The 23,263-nt window shown below is 42.1% G+C and overlaps 1 long non-coding RNA gene across 1 annotated transcript in view; it reads right to left on the reverse strand.

The window, feature by feature from the left end:
* The window catches only part of LOC121143739, a 31,010-nt gene that overhangs the window by 2,098 nt on the left and 5,649 nt on the right, over positions 1 to 23,263 (reverse strand). Inside the window, exon 2 of the long non-coding RNA XR_005881057.1 lies at positions 22,908 to 23,049. This is a non-coding gene — a long non-coding RNA (uncharacterized LOC121143739). The remainder of the gene's footprint in view (positions 1 to 22,907; positions 23,050 to 23,263) is intronic.

Consider the following 23,263-nt stretch of genomic DNA (forward strand, 5'->3'; position numbering starts at 1 on the left):
GCCATTCTGCCCAACTTAATTAGCTCAGAGTCAGCCCAGCACCACGATGAAGGCTAGATGCATGGCACAGAGGCAAGCCCATGCTATTAAATCTTTTAAGAACCATATTTTATGGTTTTCAATGAAAAATATGAACATGACCGTGACACCTTAACAAGATACTGATAGCAGCAGCTAACTTCTCAGGGATGGGGAGACTGCTCTTCACTAAAATGATTTCCACAAGGAACTTTAGTGCCATTCCCAGAGCCCACAGAGAGAAGCTGGGCATGGTAGTATGCTTTTGAAACCTGGAGAGGTAGAGACAGGAGGGCCCCCGAGCCTAACATCCATCTCTAAAGCCAGGGTGAATAACTACTGAGGAACAACATTCACAACTGTTCATACACACACACACACACACACACATGCCCACACGCATGCACATGCATGCACACACATAACACACACACACATACAGGACACCTCCAGTTAGACTGGCAATGGCTATACCTGCTCAAGACCTCTTCAAATTCCTGTTTTAACGGCATTAAACAGGAAAGCGAAATGAAGAACATTGTTTCTCTCACTCAAGCTGATGGTGTCAAGAAGAATTTTCTGTTACTGGAACTTGTCATAAGTCACCGCCAAAGGGAGAGACGTTTTAGAAGTTTGTCATGGTAAATCAGTGTGTTTGTCATGGGCTAAACAATGACAGAAGATACATGAAAACCTGGTGCTGGTTGCTGGCTACAAATGACTCCCAGATGTTAAGATACATTTCCCAATTTAAAAAAAAAAAGAAAAAGAAAGAAAGAAAGAAAAGAAAACCCCAGGCTGTTTGGCAAGAAGGGACAATCACCAACCTACAAACACTGGAGAGCTACATAAGCAGCACCAGGCCTAAGACTTCCTGGATGCTGATGCAGCTTCTCCATTCTCCTGGTCTGGGAACATGGAGAGCATGCACTTGTCATTTCTGTCTCGGTGCAGAGGAGATGCACTTGGTTTTGCAACTTTGGTGACACTGTGATTTATAAAGGTCTGGCTCTGATCCTCCCGTCTCTTCACTGATTGCAGAACACCCTTCAGAGCAGCTTCTCAGGCCTCAGCACGGCTCTAAATGAGTAGCAGCTGTGGGCTTGCTCTTCAAGTTCATCCTGGAGACAGGCAAACTATCATAATGTTACAAATGATGCTGAAGGGACCCACCGGTGCTCCTGCCCCTTTGAGGTAGAGAACATCCCTTAAACTGAGTTGGTTCTCAACAATGTGCCACGAGAGCTCAGGAAGCCTCCCTCCATCATAGAGGTTGCAAAGGTCACACACTGACCAAACCAAATCCTTTTTCAGGAGGAGAAGCAAACGCCAACTGGTTTCATATTTAGTCAGTCTAATGTATGGATTAGTCAAGGGATCCACAAACTCTGGGAGTACATGCAGGTGAGGACATGGATTATGTAAGCCTATGGGCATTAATCCAGCATTCTGAATTTCTTTCCTGATTTTGAAGTTGCAAAAAACATCATTGTGACATGGTCTAAGGTCCCTACTGTGTGACTATGTAATTTTGACTCAAAGACCAAAGGAAGGGAGCCTCTATGAAAATTAACTTTCATTGGAAACTTGATTTTTTTATGCCTTTGAGGGGTTTTTCAGAGATGGTTTGATGAAGGCACAAAGACTCACTGCAGTGTGGGCAGCACTAGCCCATGGGCTGTGGCCCTGCACTGAGGAGATAAGAAGGGGCAAGCTCAGCACCAGCATTTGCTTTTCTCTACTTACTGCCTGTGGGTGCCATGTGACCGCGTCATATTCCTGCAGCCACGCCTTCCCCACCATGTTGGACTGTACTCCCTCAAACTGTGAGCCAAAATAAAACCTTTAAGTTACTTGTGTTAGGCATTTTGTCATAGCAAAAAAGAAAAAAAAAGTAAGTAATATCCCATTTTAAATCCTTCTAAAATAAACTTGGGAAAATGTCAAAGTTATCACACTAGTTTGAGACAGAAATTATACTTAGGTATTGCTCTTGCTATTATGCTACTTTCCCCTCTGACTATTGACCATGTGTTTCTTTATTAGCATCCATATATTTCTTTGTGTTCGGGGAAGATGTAACTCACAGCAGCAATTGGCAAGAGGACTTACAGAGTTGGGTTTGTGTTTATTTGTGATTTTTTTATGGTAAAATGTGAGCTAGCTACATTTAAACTCATTTAAAATATATAATTACAATAGTTAGACTGTTGAAGTCAAACATTTTTTAGTCTATTGCTTTGGCAGCTTAATTTTACATTAAAAAAATGAAAAGCCACCCACAATGAAGTCATCTTAAATAAACACCTGCTGAAAAACTAGCCTTACAAAAAAAAGATCATATCTGAAATCAAACAAAATGTGAGTTCAAAACCATACAATAAAAGGATTGCCATTGTTCTTGGTCTGCCTATAATGAAATAATGAATATTTATACAACATAACCCGAAGACAGAATATAGAGAACCACGTGGTCACTTTCAACTTCCAGTCTCAATTAATCACAGTGATTTTTTTATTAACAAGTTGAGGGGGAAATAATGAAGAGATATAAAAACCATTAAAATGGAGCTACTCATATACATTCACAAAGATACAAAGAAATTTATTCATATTTTTTCACGACATACAATACATAATAAGAGTCTGAATGCATAAATTAAACTAGCAGGGAAAGTGTTTGCTTCTTTCAAGTAGACTTCACTTATAACATCTCTCAAGTGCAATTAAAAGATAAGCTATCTATTTTTATATATCATGCCCATGGAATGCCTTAAATGTCATTTATAAATTCAAAAATTCAGGAAAGATATGGGTTCTCTCAGATGTTGATTAGACACAGCTCTTCAAATCCCATTCCCTCATAGACTTCAAAACATTTTTGCTTTAAGATCACCTTGTGTGTGTGCATCTGAGGAGATAGCTAAGACAGGAAAGAACTTGCTGTAGGAGCAGGAGCGCCTTGCTTTATATACACCCACATATAAAAGCCAGGTATGGTGGTGTGTGCATGCAACCCCAGCACTTGTGGGTCAGTCAGTCCAGATTACATCCAGGTTCATTGGAAGGCATTGTTTTGAAAAATAAATTGGAGACTGATTGACCTTGACCTCTGGCCTCCATTTGCACGTGCACTTGCATACACAAGTGTGCACACAGATTACTCTGTTCTGTTCTTTTGCATAGCAGGAGGCTATGAGTCCATTTAAAATATAAAATAAGATATCATCTCCTTAAGTTTAATGAGTAGGAAGTACTCAACGGTTTCTCAAAAGAGCAACAGAACCCTTTGGGCAGGGCTCCTTGCATGAGCATTGGCACTTATTTAACAGCAGAAATTCCCTTCTGATGTAAACTATTTAAGACAAATCACTGTTTTACTGTACTTGACTCATCCATCTGTCCTTAATTATTAGAGGAAGACTCCTGGGTTGATACTGACAGGTAGATAATCCATCCATGTCTTCTAAAAATATAGATGCACTGGCAAACATCTTCAGATGTCCCATCAGCTTGATATGTTTCTGATGATTGTCCTCCAGGCCTTCCACAGCCTTAAATAGCTGATTTGACCCTCAGGCAGCTTGCAGAGTTCACATTTCAATCTTACAGAAGAGAAAGATATCACAGGATCTCTAAACTCAAGAATCGAAGAGCAGAGCACAGTTCTGTGGTTAGTATGACAGACATACGGCTTGTGTGTGTGCACGCGCACATGTGTATGCATGTGTGCATGTTAATATGGGTGTACCCATGTATGTATGTGTTTGCATGCATATATGTGAATTTACATTCAGAGTCAGAGGTTGATGTCAGGTGTCGGTGCCCTCAATGGCTCCTGACCTGAATCAGGGTCTCTTGTTTGTCTGGAGCCCATCAATCAAACTAAGCAGGCTGACACCAAGCCCCAGGGATTTTCCTCACTCTTCTCCCCAGCACTGGAGCTGTATGCATGCCCCACCATGCCCAAACTTTAATGTGGGCTCTGAAGGTCAAACATCGGTCCTCATGCTTGCACAGAAAGCACTTCACTGATTGAGTTGCCCTACCTAGCCTGCTAACTTTAGTTCTATTTACCCATTGTATTAACAGTGACTCTGTGTAATTTAATTCATCTAGGAAAACATGGAGTTAGGAAGAGTTTCAGTTAGGTTTAGGAAATATGGAAACTGATGTGAGGCATTTGGCCAAGGAGACCAGGCAGAGGATTCTCAGCAACTAGGGTGTCAGCCTCAGAGGCCGAAGTCAAAGCAGAAGCCACACTCTCACGGGAATGTACATCTAGGGAGCCTTCAAGTGTAGCTTCTTACCTGATTCATGGAATTCCTGATACCTGGAAATAAGCAAGGTCACCTAGACAGTGGTTAGCTCCTTCAAAGAGGGAGGAATCAAAATGGGGAACCCCAAATCAGAAATGTCTTGTCTGAGCTGACTAGACAGCTTAGTTGATAAACTAATTGCCACAGAAGCAAGGGGACCTGAGTTTGTTAGCCAGTGTGCAGGGACAAAACCATGGGTGTCACCATATGTCTATAATCCCAGGCCTGGAAGCAGAGAAAGTTAGGTCTTCAAAGCCTGCCAGTGAGGAACTAGTATACCTGGTGAGGTCCAGACCAGTGAGGAACTATGTCTTAAAAAATAAGGTACAGAGTGATCAAGAAAAGTATTTCCAGTCTCCACTAGCACCAGCACACACAAATGCACATATATGTGAATGTGTATGCTTCTGAGTGTGTGTGTGTGTGTGTGTGTGTGTGTACACACAAATATCTTGTCTGGCTCTGGATCATTCCCGGTCTGTAGTTGTATTCTCTTCCTGGCTGTTAGTGAGGACTCCTGGCTAAGGTGCCAACTCAGCATTGACCTCTCTTGAATGTTTGCATAGAGCCTAAGCCACCCAAGCTGTCATCTCAAGGAGTGAATTCATGACAATAGCAATAAGGCTTGAATAGCCATCATGGGCTAGGGACTTTACATACTAGTTCACCCACACTTCATAATACTAAATAGAAAATATTCTCTGCAAAAAGACAATATAACATATTCTCAAATATTATGAATTAAAGTGTGCAGAGGTAAAGGGTTTGTCTGAGTTTGAATAGCTTGCATATTTGCATTCCAGAATATTTGGCATCAGGGATTCTGATGGTTGTGTTAGTTTTGTTTTACATTGCTGAGACAGGATGCTTGACATAAACAGGAAGGGAGCAAAGATTCACCTCACACATGGTTTCAGTTCATCATGGTGGTGGGGGGTATGGAACAGCTCACATTACAATGGACAGAAAACAGAGCAGTACAGCAACAGGAAGTACCTGCCCTATGACACACCCCTAGTGACTTTGCACAGTAGCCTATGAATGTGCTTTAGTCCACCAGTGGATTCAAGCATTTAGACTCCAAGCTCCCACAGTAAAATGGTCTGGAAACACCTCTGCAGAAACCTTTATTAATTGCTTTCCGTGTTGCTGGGAGAAAATATCTGGCAAAGGTAACTTGGGCCTGGAAAGTCTTATTCTAGTTCACAGTTTGGGGGGAAATCCATCACATCGAGGAAGGCATGGTGGCAGGAACGAGAGGTTCCTAATTACGATCTGCCCACAGGCAGGAAGCAGAGAAATGATCGATGCTGGTGCAAACTTTCTCCATTTTACTCAGTCTGGACACCATCTTATGGGATGGTGCCACCCACATTTAGGGTGGATCTTCCCAACTTAATTTACCTAAAGTCTAACCTGGTCTAGAAAATTCTGTTCAGAGGCGTGTCTCCTAAGTGAATCTAGATCATGTCAATATCCACATCACAAGTTCACCTTTGTCAACTTCATATCCAAATACATTACTTTTAAACCATAACTTTTCATCTTTGCCCCCATCTTAGTAAGTTTTCTATTGCTACAGAAAGATACCATGACCATGTCAATTCTTATAAAAGTAAGCATTTAGTTGGGGCTTGCTTACAGTTTCAGAGATTTAGACTATTATCATCAAGGAGGGGAGCATGGCAGCACAAAGTAGACATGGTCCTGGAGAAGGAGCTGAGAGTCCTATACGTGGATCCTTGAGCATCAGAAGAGAAATTGTGGCTGGTTTGGGTTTTTAGAACTTCAAAACCCACCCCAGTGACACACTTTTCCAACAAGGCCACAGCCACTAACTGTTCTCAAGAATTGCCACTCCCTGAAGACTAAGCATTCAAATCCATGAGCAAGTCAGTAAGCATCTTTTCTCCTTGGCTCCTGCCTCTGCTCCTGCTTGACTTTCTGCCCTGATTTCTCTCAGTGATCAATTATAATATGGATGTGTAAGCCAAACACACGTTTCCTCCCAAAGTTACTTTTGGTCTCTGATTTATCGTAGCAATAGCAAGCAAACTGGGACAATGGCTACTCTGCAGGTTGATGAGACAAAATGCCTGACGACAACTTAAAGAAGGAAAGGTTATTTGAAGCTCACCGTTCTGTGGGAGGAGTCCATGCTGGTGGGGGAACATGGCAGCAGGAGCTGGACACGGCCCAGGAGCTGAGGCAGATGAAAGCAGGCGCTCAGCTCACTTTCACCTTTTTATTCAGCCCAGGGCCCAGCCCAGGAATGGTTCCTCACACAATTAAGAGGAGTTTTCCCACACTAATTAACCTCGTGTAGATAATCTTTCACAGAAATGCCCAAATCTAGAAAGTCTTTCACAGGCCTGTTTCCTAAGTGACTTTGTATACTGTTAAGTTGATAATATTAACTGTCACATATACCCAGAACTATACTTCAGAAACCCCCAAACATTGCTCAATGCAGTGAAATTAGCAGTAAAAATTAACTACCCCAGTATCAAAGGCAATGCTCACCCCATCTCATCACTGTGCAAGGTGAAGTGATGGAATATGGAGGGTATATTTTTGTAAAGTAGCCCTTTCAGGACACCTCTAATTCCATCACACAAGGAGAACCTCTGCCTGTGGCAGAACTTAGGGCCAATTGTCAGCTTGTTACCATATTATTTTACTATAGCTGAGTACATTCCATCAAGACCTAAGTCAGACAGATCATGTTCTTACATATAATCTAATTTGTTGACCACCACTAGCTAGCAGTGGGTGGGATGGACAGGCTGTATTGCTCATGTGACTCCAACCTTGGCATCTGCTTCATGGTAGGAATTCACTTATATTGGTCATGATCAAGAAAACCATTTTTTCCCTAAACATACAATGTATGAGAGGCTTCTCAAGGGATGTGGGTCTTGTCTTACAACTCTGTTCCTTACTTGTTATGTGACCTATGAGACTTTTTTACTGTGACCGTTGGTTCTACCCAATTACTCCCCCATGACCTTTGTCATCTGCAAAGTTCTAGCAAGGTCTATAATGCTTCCTAGAGTTGCATTTATGCACTTAATATATTCAATGAATGTTTATGAAGTTTCTGCTAAAGTACTAGGACCATTTTAGGCACAAAAATCAGAAGTCAGTGATGTGAAATGAACGGGTCTTTCTTGGCGATTTCTCACCCATTTCTCTGTGCTCTATTGAATGACCCAGGTCAACTGTGAAGTGGGTTACTCAGGGCCCAGCACAGGTGGTCTCTGCTTGTCATGTACCTGCTTGTGGCTGAGATGTTGTATACATTAATAAACAGCTGACATGACTTCCAAACTGTAAGATATTAGGAGGCAACGGTTCCACTTCCCCTGAAGGGAATGACTTCTTTCAACATCTGTGCCTACTCAGTGAAAGATCACCTTCAGTCTTGATTCATTGCCTCCATGGTCTTGAACTTCCTTTACATGGATATAAAAATAACTTTTTCACCAGAAAAAGGGAGTCTCTGACCTAAAGGACTTCCATTCACACAGTGGGTACTTTTCTCTGGGGAGGAAAAAAAATGGAAAATGTCCTACTTGGTTTCCATTCTTATTCTAAGCAAGATAAATGGGCATCTTGCATACAATGGCTCATGTGTGTGTGTGTGTGTGTGTGTGTTCCTATCTAGTAAGTAGTTTCTTTCTTCAAAGTCTTCCCTAGATAATGTTTTATCTTACAGCTCCATCTCCGATTTGAAGCCCTCTGCTAATGAAGCGTACACCCAGGCCTCTTCAACGATAGGATCCTCTTGGCATCTTCAACATTGAAATTAATTCTTGGACTAGGGCTCTAATGCGACACTCTGAATTAATTTTAGTCATACCCCAAAGTCCTTATATTGACCATACACTAATCTAATTACACTGTCTTTTGGCTCAGCTCAGTACAGAGGGAATGATGTAGTGAGTACAGGATTTGGAGAACGATTTAGATCCGGTATGCGTATTAGTTGCTTTCTTTTCTTCATTCTGCGACACCTGACAAGAAGCATTTACATAAGGAAGGGAAGCAGAGCATGGATAAGAAGGAGGGGGGTTGGAATCTAAGACCTCAAGACCCACCTCAATGATTCCTCCAATGAGGCTCTGCCTCCTAAAGGTTCTGCCACCTTCCAAGAGCCCCACCAGCTGGGACCAAGTGTTCCAACACATGAGCCTGTGAGACACACTTCACAGACAAACCGCCACCACAGTGATTGATTTGGAAATGCCATCCTCTTTTCTCTCAGCAGAAATCTTTCTTCTAATAACCCCAAAAATCAGGATAGAAAAAAAGGAAACAGATGGATGTTTTTCTGGGATGGAGGAAAGAAACTTGTTTTAACCTTCTTTCATTTATCCTCTCTCCCTCTCTCTCTCCTCCCTCCCTCCCTTCCTCCCTCCCCCCCTCTGTCCCACCCTCTCTCTCTCTCTGTTCCTCCCTGTCTCTCTCTCATCCCATTCTTCCCCATGTGTGGTAAGTCTAGCCATCCACCTGTAGACACCCAGAATTAGCCACTGACTGTCACAAAATTGAACTAGCTACCCTTCCTGTCAGTTCTAGCTCTAAAGCTAACATCATGTTTCCTGGGTTAGCCTCAGCCTTTGGGCAGTTATACCTTTCTAATTAACAGATCATGGGGTGTTTAGACACTTGGTTCTCATTTCTAATTCCTTTTCCCTTCACAACATTAGCTGTTCCTTCACCACATCACAGAAGGTCTCCTGACTCCTGACCTTCTATAATAAGACTGTGACTTTCACACAACTAAGCCTAGACTTAGGGTGCATCCACATTCTTCAACTGATAGGTCTCTGGACCTCTGTTTTGGAAATGCTTGTAAGGTCTGTCTGGCCTTTGTAGTCCCAATGGTATTCAATAGATGCTGAGCAAATGTCATTGAATTCATAATATTAATTTGTACCATTTAAGGGTATTAACATTATCTGGTTGTTTTTTTTTTTCTAATTTGTGTTACTCTGTGCTTCAATATTTTCATCTGAAAAATGGCACCTCCCTTGCTGGAGCCATGTAGGACTCATCGTTAGGAACACCAGAGGTTTGGCACACCAGACCCTTAGGAAATAGGTGTCAATAAGTTAATTTACTGAATTGATTATTTAGTTTATTGTCCTAATGAGTTGGGGTTTCTCTCTCTTTATTTTTTCTAACCATGAAATCAAAATAACCAGAATAGAGTAATAAATCAGTATTTTACATATCTTTAAGTATGATAAGTTTCTGTTGCAGTAACTTTTATTCACTGAGTTTTGCAGAGATTATAAAATGAAGTATTTTACAATGGAAATAGCTGTTTTGATTTAATTCACCAGTAACTCACAGGCAGCTGTAGGCAATCTTCTTCTTGTGTTCCAAAGAAGAATAATATATGTGTTTGGCTTCAAAGGAAGAAATAAAAATTTAACCCCAAAGGATAATGTTTTAGAAAGCTCCAATAGTGTGAAACATGGATCTAAAACAGAGTTTTCTTACTAGCCCAAGGAAGGCTTGCACTAGGACCAGTAGCATAATGTACACCATGGCTCTCAACTTAATTTCCTCTGTAATTGTACTAGGCAGAAAACAGGCTAGAAACAAAGAGAACATTGCTGCCTTTTAAAATGAAGTGCTGCCGCGGGCATACTGACAAAGGGCAGTCGTCAGCAGAAACTGGAAGTTGGTCCTGCGCATCTAGTTCCATCTTCCCTGTACAAGGTATTCATTTAAAGGGAGTTCACTGTTCTTCGTGTCATGTACTTGTCAGATGCTGCAATTACAGTGATTTTGCAGAGTCAATTTCCAGTTACATAATCACATGGACTTGTTTCTAATGCAACAGAAAATTGCCTGGGTGGGCTGACTTTCAGGCGTTGCTTTGCTCCAGCGATGTGGGGGTTTTCCTTCAATTCACAAAGCTTGATTTTTGTTCCAATCTTTCCCAGAAGTCTTAGTCCCAACACCCTTAAAGAGAAGCCCCATGAGTCTGAGAAACAGAACTGTGGTGGAGCCCAGCTTCAATATTACCTGTTACTTGTGGGTGTGTCTTGTGCTATCTGTCCACATGAGGGTTGCTTTCCCCAGACAGGGATTCATGTATTCTACTAGCTGGTCTGTAACATACCATGTATCTGGGGATGGTCTGGGACCTCTCATCCTCTTGCCTCTACCTCCCAGGTGCCAGGATTACAGACCTACACCCCAAGGCCTGGTTTATGAGATGCTAGAGATAAAACTCAGAGCTTTGTGAATGTTAGGTGAGCACTCAAATGAACTACACCCCCCAGTCTCTGAATGGGACTTTTTGATGAGACCAAGTCATGTTTGAAGCTTAACATGAGGAACCCCTGGGGATAAGGGAAGACTGTAATTACTGAGAGTAACTTCCAAACTGCCACTTGGCGAGGCTGGGTAGGAATCATAACCCAACAACCCAATGATACAAATAATTTTAGAATGCACTCTTTTGATAATTTTCATAGATGAGTTGATGAATCTGTTGGAAATTCCAGTAATGAGCCATTCAGTCATGACCTACCAAGAGACTGCCTGGCAAAGTGTGGCATATTAAGGAGGGTATGAGAGAGCCAGAGGTGTTAATGGAGGCCTGAGGTCCTGGTTCAGACTGTCCAGTCAGAAGCTGAGTGTGGGGAAAAGGCCATACTGAGCAGGTTTCTTTGCTTGCCACATATTCTTATAAAAACTACACACCAAGGCTAGCATAAAACAGATGCCTAACAAGTGGTAATTATCACTATTATTATCATTATTATTGCCTTAATAGTGTGTTGCCAAATGAAATGGAGATAAATTAAGGGAAAATGATGATAAATTTATTTATTTACTTATTTATTTATAGATTTAAGAAGACTATGCATGTCTACTTGTCTGTCTGAGGGTATGTGTATGTGAGTGCAGGGGCACAGGCATGCGAGTGCCCTTGGAAGCCAGAAAAGAACAGAAGATTCCCTGCATCTGGAGTTACAGGCAGCTGTAAGCCACCCGACATCAGTGTTGGGAACCAAACTTGAGTACCCTGAAAGAACAGTACTACTCTTAACGACTGAGTCATTTCTCCAGTCTCTTGATAGATTTAAAATAGTGTCTTTTAGTTGTTGCTTAGTTTAAACCAAGACTATAATGTGCAACTGCAGTCTGCTGGTCTAAAAATAACACTTTGTTGTTATGAGCTTGCGATCCCCTTGAAATGGAGGTGGAGGGCCATAGATAGACATGGGAAGAAAAGGCAATCTCCCTGAGATGGTTGCCTCTTGTTTCCAGAAGACTCTGCAGGGAGAAACAGCAGGAAGGCTCAGGGGTGTGTTTTTAAACAGGACCAATATGGGAAAGGGGAGGAGCCAGGGGCCTGTAAAATATCCAAACCAGCATCTGTTTAGCACACTCCCAGCTTTAGGCTTCTCCTGTCATGAATGTATAAAGCTGTTACTTTCTCTTTCTCCGTGGTTTGTTCTTCTGTCTTTTCCAGTCATTTAGTTGTTTGTACCAGGGAATGAACTCAGCCAGTACTCTAGAAAACCACTGTCACTCCTGCTATACGCTGAGCAAAATATGAAAGGAGATATGTGACCCGGGATGGGGTATGACAGTAATCTAAGCTTGCCTCTAAGACCCCTGAGTCATTCATCTTCTTCATCTAGCCAACAAGAGCTTCTACCCCTTCCTCTTCATCCAGTCTCTCCCTCAACTGATAGAGAGAGACTACTAGAGATTATCTCTATCCTTTTTAACTGTCAGTTCTCTGTAAAAGCTCTTTCCGCAAACCCCTGGTGCTGTGGTTGGATTCCAAGAGCATCTGTTTGATGTTATGAGGGGGCTAGCCAGAAATCAGGCATTAGGTCATCAAGAATGGGCCCTTTCCTCATAATCAGCCTCATATACCCTCAGTAACACACTAGTTTTAAAGAAGGGAAAGTATTGCGATTACTTTCAGAATTTGAAATACCATATGGAAGAATAGTTGGAGATTAGACAAAGGTTAGGAAGTTGGTTGTAGCAGAACTTTATTGAGCCCCATTAAGTGAAAGCTACTGGGCTGTGGATGTAGCTTAGCTAGCAGAATGTTGAACTGGTGTGCGATAAGGTTCCATCCTGTCTTAGTCCATTGTTTTATTGCTGTGAAGAGACACTATGACCACATCAACTCATATAAAGGAAAACATTTAACTGGGGCTTGCTTACAGTTTCAGAGTTTTATTCCATTATCAGTATAGTGGGAAGCATGGCAGCACACAGGCAGACATGGTACTGGAGAAGCAGCTGAGAGAGACTGGGCCTGATTTGAGCAAACCAAAGAGCATGCCCAGTGACACACTTCCTCTAACAAACTCACACCTACTCCAACAAGGCCACACCTCTTAATAGTGTTACTCCTGGTGGCCAAGCATTCAAATCATGAACCTATCCAGGGTATTCTTACTCAAACCACCACACATACCTTGAACTATATAAACCAGGCATGGTGGCACACTTCCCAGTACTTGGGAGATATAAGTAGGAGAATTACAAGTTTGAAGTCATCCCTGTCTACATAAGGAATCTGAAGTCATCTTGAGCTCATGAGACTATCTCAAAACAAAAATGGAAAGATGGAGAGGCTATTTCCACCTGATGTAGCAGCGTTATTTGTATAGATTTTAAAGCATTGTTTTATTTCTTTAATTCTTTCAGTCTATCCTGTTACATGATTTTTGGTCAAAAGAATGGGATATGAGGAGCTAAAGAGATGGCTCAGAGGTAAAGAGCATTTGTTGTTCTTTCAAAGGAATGAAGTTTGGTTCCCAGAACCCATAGTGGGTGGCTCATAACCACCTGTGATGGTGATTTTTATGTCAACTTGACATAATGTGGAGTCATTTTAGAAGAGAGAACCTCAACTGAGAGAATTGCTCCACCAAATTTTCTTATGGGAATATGTTTAGGGCATTTTCTTAATCATTGATTGATGTGAGAGGACCAAGTTCACCATAGGCAATAGCACCCAGGCTTGTGGTCTTGAGTGCTATAAGAATTCAGGATAAGCAAGCCATGAGGAGCCAGTCAGCAAGGAGCACTGCACTTTGACCTTTGCTTTGGTTCTTTCCTCAGATTCCTGTCTTGAGTTCTTGCCTTGACACCCCTGGATGATAGACTATAAGCTACAAGGTTAAAAACAAACAAACAAACAAAAAACCTTTCATCCCCAAGTTCATTTTGGCCAGCAATAGAAACTCTGATTAAGAAATAAACTGGTACCAAGGATGGAGTTTGCTGTCGCAGACCTGATCATGTGGCTATGGGGAGGACTGCAGTAGCATTTGACGGCCTGGAGAAGGCATTGCTGCTCACAGCTTGGAAGGTAAGAATACTGAGAGCAATGCAGATGATGGGGGCCTGGCTAGTGAAATTATGAAGGGAAGCAAAGACTCTATCAGGGCCGTTTGTGTTAAGAATTTGTGGTGTCTGGTTACCTGGGAATGGAAAGTTAGCTGTGATTAATAAGAAACCAGAACCACTGACGTGAAACCCTTGCTGTAGTAGGACAATTGATTCTGGTTAGCTGGAACCACAAAACTAATGGTGATTATGAAGAGACCAACAAAACTGAAAGGAAATATTCTTGGAATATTTCTTCAGGGTCAGCACACAGAAGCTGTGGTCCAGAGGGAGGGGGGCGCTAGGCTGCATCTCATGCTGGCAGTCAAACTTGGTGATGTGTAAGAGCCATACAAGTGGTACTGATTTCTGAAGGCATGAAGGCACCAGAAAGAACAGCTGTGGTTTTGCATAGTGAGAGGATGGAGAGGCCAATGGTGATGGTGAAGTCTCAGTTGCAATACAAGCCCCAGGCATGAAGGGGTTACAGAGAGAAGTTGAGTATTGATACTATGTGGAAGGGCTATAATCCCTAAAGAGAGTATGGGGAGGCTATTTGTGAAGGTGAAATGAGTTACAGCTGAGACCTGGATATGTTGGTAATAGCAGTACCATAGGCTAGCCACAAAGGACAGTATCGAGAGTGGAGTGGAGCCAGCCTGAGTCTAGAAGACCAGCTACATGTATTGGGGTGGCATAAAAAAAAAGGTGCCTCTGCCAAGGGTCTTTGGAGCCCAGAGGATCAAGAGTGGGTCCCACATGTCAAGAGCTAAACTTTTTATACTGTTGAACTTTAGTTTTCCTTTTATTGAATTGTAACTGTGCCCTAGTTATTATCTCTTGAAGTAAGAAAGCACTTAACTTATTTTTTTTATTTTACAGAAGCCCACAGTTAAGAGACTTTGAACTTTTAAAGAGACTTTCAGGTTTTATAGAAAGTATGTATATTTTAGAAAGGCTATGAATATTTTAGAAACTTTGGATATTTTAGAGAAACTTGAACTTTGAAAGAGACTTTGGGTGTTTTTAAAGAGACTGTACTTTTTAAATGTTTGAATTTTAAAAGACTGTGGGACTTTTTAAAAGTTGGAATGTTTTATATTGTGATTTTAGTATTAATATGAGTGGGAATGAACAAGAAAGAAAAGGTTATTCTTTAACAATGATGCTTTTTTTGTATCAAGTTAACAAGGAATTAATGATGCTGGCTATTTTTATGTCAACTTGATACAAAATAGACTCATTTTGGATGAGGGAACTTCAGTCGGGAGAACTCTTCCATCCAGCTGGACTGTAGGCAAGCTGTAGGGGCATTTATCTTGGTTGATTGATGTAAAAGTGTCCAGCTCATTGTAAGAAGTGCCACCCCTGAGTGGTTGGTCTAGGCTGTATAAGAAAGCAAGTTGAGCAAGGCTTGAGGAACAAGCTAGAAAGCAGTACCCCTTCATGGTCTCTGCCTTCAGTTCTTGTAATTCCTGTCCTGGTTTCCTTCAGGAGTGATATGGAACTGTAAGCCAAAGTTGATTTTGGTCATGATGTGGCATGACAGCAATGTAAACCCTAAGTAATATATATACACATGCACATAAATAAAAATAAAGCCTTTAAAAACAAACAAACAAACAGATGAAAACCCCCAGTAGAATCTGTGCTGTCTTTATGGGCATGAATGAAAACATAACTATCTATTTAACAGGAAGTTTTCTGCTAAATATCAAAGGCATTGGTGTTCTCTCACTTAAGATAAATTCAGATGGGCATGACAGTTACCAGAACAGGAAACCTCACCTCAAGAAAACTGTTCTAGAGGCTTTCAAAAGTAGTGCAAATCCCACCTCAGCATATAGGTGAGCAACAATATGTCCCTGGCCATTGTGCACTCTAGGTGACATGGAGCATCAACTTAGCAGCGTTTCCCCTGCAATGTCCTCTTCCATCACTGCCAACCATCATGCTTGAACATGTCTCATGGTATTCTATAATAAATTGTGTCTGCTTACTCACTATACTTTGGAGCCAGGAAATTATGGTACACATCTTTAATCTTAGCACTCAGGAGGCTGAGGCAGGTGAATCTCTGAGAGTTTGAGGCCAGCCTGGTTTACAGAGCTGGTTCCAGGATGGCCAGTGCTACACAGAGAAACCCTGTCTCAAAATTCAATAAACAAACAAACAAATCTATGGAGACTACAAAAACCAGGGAGCTGAGAGGAGGCTAGAGTGAGATATTATAACAGCATTATCTCGGTCTGTCTGTCTGCCTGTCTCTGTCTCTGTCTCTCTGTCTCTCTGTCTCTCTGTCTCTCTGTCTCTCTGTGTGTGTGTGTGTGTGTGTGTGTGTATGTGTGAGTGTACTCAGGTGCACATGTGTGCAAGCATGTGGAAGCCAACAGTTGAGATCAGGTGTCTTCTTTAGTTGCTCTCCACCTTAGTTTTTGAAGCCGTTTCCCTGAACTTGGAGCCCACCAGCTCACCTAGGTTGTCTGACTAGTAAGCTCCATCTGCCATCTTGTCTTTGTCTCCCTAGTGTTGAAATTACAGATGTTCACAACTATGCATGGTTTTTTACATGGGTTCTGGGGATTTGAACTCAGGTCTTTACACTTATGAGGCAAGGATTTTGTGAACAGAGTCATCTCCCCAGCCCTCAATATCATTACAATTTATCTCAGGAGACTCTACACTCCAACAACTTGACTGTTCATTAGAATTTACCAAAGCCTCTATCTACAGCTTAGCTGGCCGCTCTATCAAGTGTGTGTGTGGGGATTTCAGCAGATGGAGGCTCCTAAGATGAACTATGAGGCAGAGCCATGCCCTTTAAGGGGATTCTGTTAGGTAATTCTCTCCAACTGTTAGATAATTTTGAGAGAAGGGGATTGAAATTTTGAAAAGAATGTGATGGGGAATTATCTTTTTCAGAAAAGAAGTCTTTAATAACATTGACTACATATAAAAGGAGTGTGAGGTAGCCTCTTAGGCCTGACAGACCAAGGACATCTTTACTCTTAAGGTTTCCATGGGATGGGGTAGCCCTTGTACCTCAAGAAAGCAGACTTAATTAAAAAGTGACCTGTATTGCAAGGCAAATGTCACTTATACCATATGATAACAGTCACAATGGTACTGGATGGAGAGTTGGGATGCTTAAGTATGATTGCAGCCAACGCTGCCTTGAATCCCGGTGGCTGGGTGGCTAAGTATTTTCCTATCCTGTCTGCAGCAGGCAGAAAAAAGAAATCACTTGCTTCTTGTAAGAGCAGTGGGTGGCTCTTCCTAACAGGCTCCAGAGGGGAGAGGTCACCCAGGGGTATATGGCCCTGTGAGACAGCAGCACTGGAGTGCTTGAGGTCTAGCACTGGCTCTTCTATGTCTCTGCTTCCTGGTTGCTGTGCAGCAAGCAGCTGTCCTCTGCCATCTTCTTCTAACGTGATTTTCTGCTTCGTTGTAGATCAAAAGTAGCAGGCCAAGCAGCCAGGTGCCGAAAACTCTGAAACCATGAGCCACAACAAAACCCTCCCCTGTAGGCAGAGTTTCTCTGTGTCCCACTAGCTTATCCCAAGTCTCACACAGAGACTTAATATTGATTACAAATGCTCAGCCAATAGCTTGGGCTTGTCTCCAGCCAACTCTTACAACTTAAATTACCCCGTTTCTATTCATCTACATGCTGCCATGTAGCTCATGGCTTGTTAGCTCTTCTCCTGCGTGTCCTGCTTCCTCTTTGTCACATGGTGTGTCTCCTTTCACTCAGCCCTTCTTCTTCCCAGTATCCTTAGTCTACTTTTCCCACCCAACTTCATCTTGTCCAGCTTCTGGCCAATCAGTTTCTTTATTAAACCAATATCCCAGTGTAATTTACACATTGTACAGAAGGATTATTCCACAGCATTCCCCTTTAGAACTCCATTGTCTCATGTACATTGTCACAGTGACAGAAACACCAGAAGCATGCACGACAAACAAAAACCTGAGCTTTGTCTTTTCAACAGGCTGTTTTGGAGACTTGATGGGGAAGACCCTACAGAATTATAGTCTATGTTCCTGTCATTTCAAAATCTAATATGTGATATTTGGAAAGTCAGAGATATCATATGAGATTCAACCTGTTGTCCCAAAGAATGCAATCACACATGACCACTCCTAGCCTCAGCCATGTGCCTTTGCCACCCTGCCATATTCAAGTTTAAGACTGGTTTCCTTGTGAAGATTTTCCTGAGTTTTGTTTCCTGACTTCTGTGTTATTTTTTTCATGGACTTTCCTGATCCTTATTGGGATATTTTCCATTATTCATTTATTATGATGGCTAATGTTGACTGTCAACTTTGTGGGATCTACAATTACCTAAGAGACAAAGTGCTGGGCATGTCTGTGAGGGAATTTCTAGATTAAGCTAGTTGATATGAGAAAACCCACCCTAAATGCATTATCCCATTGACTGTGGTCCTGCACTAAAGAAATAGGAGAAAGTAAGCTGGGCATCAGCATTCCTCTCTCAGCTTTCTGATTGTGGATGCCAACTATCTCATGTACCTGCCGCCTCCTCTACCACGAGAGACTGTAGCCTCAAATGGAGAGCCACAAGAAATCCTCCTTCCTTACCTTGCTTTTGTCGAGTGTTGCCATAGCAATGAAGGAAGTAATTAATACTGCCATCAAAAGTTTTAAAGCTCAGTCCAGGGGTGGGATAATTTATAGGCAAACAAGGCAGAGTTCTTTGCCACCAAAAGTAACATTTAATTGAAGGAGAACCAATGCTTCTACCAGGTGATAACCCTGAGAGCAGGCATCAAGCATGCAGGACAGTCTGCCACAGGATCAGGTACACAGTGTGAATTCCCCCAATGCCTCGGTCACACTCATTTTCATATGTAAAGCTCAGTTTAAAGACATTGGGTTTCTAAGGATGCAGTAGGACTGAATGCGTTTGCCATTTAAACAATTAAGACAAATTCAATGGAAAATCAAATGGGTCTGGTTGTATTTCGCTGGAACACGATGCCACTGCACCTCACAGTGTGTCTCAGGGAAGCATGGCTGCATGGCTTGATTTCATTTCTGGAGTCTTGTGATATGGAGGTGGGAAGCAATCCCGAAGGCTGGAAGTGCAACAGCCTTGGCTTGTCCTGCTCACACAAAGACCTAACTCCAGCTCCTAGGATTCCTGTGGGAGAGGAACTGGTTGTTCTTTAGCTTCACTTGCCAACAATTTGCTGTCACGCCCATCATTCTCCTTGGAACTGTTTCTGACTTGCTAGGATGCAAGAGAATGATGTTGCTCTACTCATCAAACTCCCAAGTGTCCTAAGACAAGGAAAGCATCACTGTGTCTGGCTTACCTTGCCACTATCTGGTCTGAGTTCCTTTCTGTCTCCCTTTTCCTTTCTTCTTTTAATCCACTGGGTATTATCCCAGCCCTTAACCACCTCCCTTGTGATGTTTTCCCAAACAAAGCACTCTTTGTGTCACCATCAAATGCTCATGTTGGACTTTGCCATGTTATCTTTTATTTGCTTTGTGTTATGGAACAAATGTGAAGAGACTTTGAATTTTCCTCTTTTTTTGTCCTTTATTTTGGTCCTCTTTGTTATCTTAAAACAGCAATTAAGATAAGACACCAACCAGAACTCTTCTTGTGTTGTACTGGAAACAAACCCATCATACTCAGCCTTCCCTATAATTGAATTATTGGGGCTTGATGTCATTTTGGTTTCCATGCAGAACAGCCTCCTAATATCAATTTCAGCCCATCCTTGGCCGGATAGCCAGCCTGAGTGCCAACTCTCTAAGGTACCTGAGATCGAATCTGACAAGGCCGTAATCTCATTTTCTTTATCTGTATTATATCATTTCTTGCCACTTAACTGTTCTTAACATTGTTTGTATTGTCTTTATTATACTTGTGAATGAAGTTAACCATCATATGAAATACCTGGATATTTAAAAGTCATCTTGGTAAAACAATTTTAGTGGAGTTGATGTGACTCTGTCAAATACTATTCTAACCACACCCTTCTAAGGCATCCTATTTTTCTTTGGTTCATTTAGTTCTATGAACAGTTTTGCTACTGCTCTATATGGCCCTGCTAAGCAGTTCATGTAGTCTCTACTGAACTTCAAAATAACCCTCAGGTTGAAATGGGGGTCTCTGGTTTTCTTCTGGGTAATCAGTTTTCATTATACTATCCAGTAGATAACTGGTTTCTTTATATAATTTATTTCTACAATCTGATGGAGCACCAGTTCTTGGCTTGGGGACAAGGCTGCCCTTCTTGACTGTATGTAGAAATAATACCCTTCCTACAGGGAAAGACTATCATTCCATTTCAGTGCAATCCAAAATGCAACACAATGTCCAAGGCATGATTGTCACAACATTGAAGAAAGCTGAGAGGCTTTGTCACTTGTTTCCAGAAACCTAGATGTGAGTGCCTTGCTACAGTACACTCCAACCTTTAGTTCTCTCAAGCCTCTGAGGAGGAGACAAGGACAAATGCTCCCTCCTACACCCAAGTCACCTTCATTATTTGCCATCATGGAAGGGATGGTTGAGCATGACAAATACAAAATAAAGCTGCCACAGATACTCATTTCCAGAACTTACTTCAGCCAGTGTGTGATGAGTTTGTGAAGATGAGCTACATTCACTGTGCAGCAAATTGCTTAACAACACCGTTGAGATCTGGGAGAATGTTCAGACATTATACATCCCAGCACAAAACCCTGCTGTATCTGGGGTCAGTGGAGAAGTCTGCCCTTTCTACCAGTATGCTCAGCTTCCAGCAATTGTTACCTATCACAAATTAGTCTTCCTTATTTTGGGAAGAAATCTGCTTCAATGATTTTCAAGCATAATCTCCTGTGGACAAGGAGTCACTCTGTGACTTGCAGTAGAATAGGCTCCAAGCGGAGCCTTTTTGTTGTAGAGAGGTGATCTCTCACTACTTTCTCAAGTCCAGTGTTAAAAGCCCTGACTCTCCAGATGTCACCAGCATTCATTCTTCCACATGCCATTGATCCTATGCCAAAGGGGCAGCACTTACAGAGAGGAAGAATGAATTTGGATTTCATTGAAATTTTGAATTTTCTTCGTCAGGAAAGAAAAACTCCCTCTACTCTTGTATGTTTAATATCTAGAGAACTGTGAGCTAAATTGGTGAGAGACTGTTGGCAAGAAACAAGAAAGACAGGCTTGCAATCGGGCTAAGTGTAGAGAGTATTTAGCATGGTGCAAGCTCTGGGTTCTGATGATCTTACCACCACACACACAAAAGATGGGAAAGAAGCAGAGAAAACAAGAAGGGAGAGGAGAGGAGAGAAGAGGAGAGGAGAGGAGAGAGGAGAGGAGAGAGGAGAGGAGAGAGGAGAGGAGAGACAAAGAGGAGAGAAGAGAAGAGGGAAGGGAAAATGGGAGGGGAGGAAAGGGACAGGGGAGGGGAAACTAGGTCACTGAGATGGTTCAGCAGGTAGAAGTGGTTGTGTGTGTGTGTGTATGTGTGCGTGTGTGTGTGCGCGCACGCACACACACACACACACACACACACACACAAACCTGAGTTTCATTCTCAGATTCCATGTATAGGTAGAAGGAGAGAACAGATCCCATAAAGTTGTCTTCTGACCTCCATAAGTGTGTGATGGCACATGTACCCAGTAATAATAATAATAGTTTAAAGGCTTAAAATATCAAAAGATAAAGGAAAGACAGATTTTTTAAAAAAATTCAAGTATTATGCTGGAGTTCACAAAATTGTGACTCAAAACCTGACTAAAATTTGAAGCTATATACCATTTTAGTAGGGGAAAGAGAAGAAGTTGGGGAAAAGGCATTTGTGGGAGAAAATGACTTTTAGTAAAGATATGCTAGTTTCATGAGTGTTTGTTTGGATGGTTCTTGTCCAGTGTCAACTTCTGTCTTGTCTCTGATGATGGCATCATTTTTCCCAGACTGGGATGCTCCCCAGGGACTGAACTGTGGACAGTGAATTCTCTTAATCAGAGAAGGAAATTTCAGGAAAAACACATTGTATGTACATATGTGCTCATAGGTGAGCAACTAGGGATATGTACATGCATCCACACACATACACACTGAGAGGGAGAGGGAGGGAGGGAGAAGAAGAGAGAGCAGGAAAGAGAGCTGTGGTGATGAGTCTTGGTTTCCAACTTGATTGGATCTCTGAATCTAGAAGCAACTAAAAGGCTTGCTTGCCTTTAGTAGAACTGTGAGGGCATTTCCAGAAAGAGCCAACTGAAGTGAAGGAAGACCCTCCACCACAGTGGACAGCACCTGCCAGCAAGCGGCCCACTTATGAAGAAGTCTGAGGAAAGCAGTGCTGTTTACGCATGCCTGGCTTCCCTTCTTGCTGGTGATCCTGTCTATTCTACTGCTGCTCCTCGCACCCTTTGCTGACATCAAAACCCAGGTTCTTTACCAGGGAAGGAATTCTCTGAGAATTCTTTGGACTTTTAGCACCACACTGGGACGTCTGAGGCATCCAGCCTCGTGAACTAAGCAGCTGCCAGTTTCCAGTCTCTCTAGCATGCAGATGGCCATTGTGTTCTGGGTTCTTCAGGCTTCAGGTTCATCTTCCAAGGAAGGGCAGTGAGTGTACCACTTGGTTAGAACTAATGATCATCATGATATAAATGTTTCAATTTAGTGAGAACGAAGGAGAGAAATGCCAGGTGAGTATCAGGGAAGTGTTATACTCTCTGCTGAGTTGCTGTCGGGCCCTGTAAACTGTTCTAGTAGACTACAGTCTCACAGTTATGCTGTTGGATCTAGATGTAGGTGGTTCCAGTCTCACAGTCAGAGAGCCAGGCCTCTGCTATTTCTTTGATTTATATTATCAGTTAATATTCCCTTTTATCTTCCAGCTTGTAGCACATGCTTTCACTCATTATTAATGCTTCTGGTGATAATTTCACTTAGACTATGGGATGGTTGATCTTTTGTCCCTTCATTCTGATTCTGAAATGTCATGACATCTAGCTCTTATGTATGCTACTGTCTTTTTGCAGCATCCGTATTTTATCAACATACAAGATGAAAACACATCTTACCATGCAGTCACTTTGGTCATATATAGTCTAAAGCCAACAGCAAATGCCCCAGGTCACATGCAATGGGTGACAAGATAAAATAACCAAGATTAGGCACACACTTTCCCACAATGTACCTGTCCCGCCTGCAGGAGTCCATCTCAGGGAGTGCCATGTCTCACTATGGCCATGTGGCTTAGCTCTTTGCAGACATGGTTTCCAGGGAACAGCAGGCACTCCATGGAAGAATACTAAGCTGCCTTGGCATCTCTGTGAGAACTGCAAAGAAGATCAAGCTAAAGTCAGTCCTTCAGGCATTCTGATCTTAGTGATAACCAGAAATCACTTCCATGAGGCTTGCCTTCAACTGCCAAGGGCACTCAAATGTCCCTCCTAAATATTAGGACTGTGACATTTTTAGTCACATGTCAAGGACTTGTCACATAGTACTGTCCAAATAAGCTTTTAATAACTTTCTGTTTCCTACACTTCT

Source organism: Mesocricetus auratus, unplaced genomic scaffold (assembly GCF_017639785.1).
Source record: "Mesocricetus auratus isolate SY011 unplaced genomic scaffold, BCM_Maur_2.0 Super-Scaffold_100013, whole genome shotgun sequence".
In the NCBI taxonomy this organism is placed as follows: Eukaryota; Metazoa; Chordata; class Mammalia; order Rodentia; family Cricetidae; genus Mesocricetus; species Mesocricetus auratus.